We start from the raw sequence: 1,624 nt of genomic DNA on the forward strand, positions 1-1,624 counted from the left end.
GGTCTTTGATTTTGGTTTCTCATTGGAGGTGGGGTGTATGTCGGTTGAGGGTTTTGAACATTTTGGCTTTTGTATGAGAGATTTGGATGGAATTTGGTGTTTTCATTGTAATAATTGGAATAAGGGGTACCACTTTTGTATGCTTTAAAAGCATTCACTTGCTCATTTGTTCCCCTACATTCACTTTGGTCATGTCCCAAAGTTCCAAAATTCTCACATATTCCACTTGGAATCGATGAAGATGCTACCATGGCATTAACATGTTGCTTTGGTGATTTTGAGGCTTTTTCAAGCTTAGCCATAGCTTTTTCGAACTTCAAGTTGATGGTATCAATATGAGCACTAAGTTGAGCACCCAATTGAGTAATAGAGTCCACTTCAAGCTTTCCTCCTCTAGTAGCCTTGCGAGGTCTACTATATTGTGAATTATGGACCGCCATTTCCTTAATCTTGTTCCAAATTTGATTATCGTCAACTTCGGTGAACATACCCTTTGATCCCATGTTGAGAATGTTTTGGGAGTCTTCATAAAGACCATTCCAAATTTGTTGTACCAAGAACCACTCGCTAAGTCCATGATGAGGAGATGAGCGGCAAGTTCCTTTGAATCGCTCCCAAGATTCATACAAAGATTCTTCGTCCCTTTGCTTAAAACCCGTGATTTGGGCTCTTAGCATGTTAGTCTTTTCCGGAGGGTAGAACTTTTTGTAGAAAGCTAGAGTCAACTTCTTCCAAGAGTCAATTCCAAGAGTAGCCTTATCAAGGCTCTTTAACCATTGTTTTGCGGTACCAATTAGAGAAAAAGGAAATAAGACCCATCGAATTTGGTCTTGAGTCACTCCTGTTTGTGAAATCGCATCACAATAGTCACAAAAAGTCTCCATGTGAGAATGAGGGTCTTCACTAGGCATCCCCCCAAATTGGCTTCTTTCGACTAATTGGATAAATGCGGATTTTGAAATAAAATTTCCGGTTAAGTGTTGTGGTGTGGGAGTACCATTGGGTAGGTTCTCCTCGGTTGGTACGGAATGTGATGAAAACTTAGGCATTGTGGGTTGATTTTGTGTTGGGTTCTCCTCACCTTCTCTTGCAAAAGGGTTGATGAACTCAATAGAATTGTGTTGAATATCTACAACCTCACCAATACCTCTCAAAGTATTTCTAGCAAGTCTTTTATTGGTTGTCAAAGTCCTTTCAATTTTGTGATCAATGGGTAACAAGTTACCTTGTGATCTTCTAGACATGCAAAATATCAAACAACTCGAAAATAATTAGAAAAAACCTTGAGGAGTTTTACTTCCCCAAGGCAAAGAAAGACACAACTAATAACAATCAAAGAAAATCAAATCAAGTTAACACCGTCCCCGGCAACGACGCCATTTTTGGTCGGTCCGCTTTGAGCTTAGATTTCGGTTACTTGTCGTTAGGAGCACCTAGACCAAAACAATATTTATAACTTCACAAACAACTCTACTACTAGTAAAGAGGCAAGTAAAGGTCGGATCCCAAGGGACGGGTATTGATGTAGGATTTTCGATTGCAAGTAGTGGTGTCTAGAGGTGTCACAAATTTGGTTGAGATAAGAAGATCACTAAACTAAATAACAACAAAAGTAAACAAGCAA

At 39.3% G+C, this 1,624-nt stretch overlaps 1 non-coding gene across 1 annotated transcript; it reads left to right on the forward strand.

The window, feature by feature from the left end:
- Nucleotides 1–570: 570 nt before the first annotated feature.
- LOC141615739 (small nucleolar RNA R71) lies at nt 571–677 on the forward strand. The gene has a single exon (XR_012530142.1). It is a non-coding gene; the product is annotated as a small nucleolar RNA R71 (small nucleolar RNA).
- The last annotated feature ends 947 nt before the right edge of the window (nt 678–1,624 follow it).

The sequence above is a fragment of the Silene latifolia genome, chromosome 11, assembly GCF_048544455.1.
Source record: "Silene latifolia isolate original U9 population chromosome 11, ASM4854445v1, whole genome shotgun sequence".
Classification (NCBI taxonomy): Eukaryota; Viridiplantae; Streptophyta; class Magnoliopsida; order Caryophyllales; family Caryophyllaceae; genus Silene; species Silene latifolia.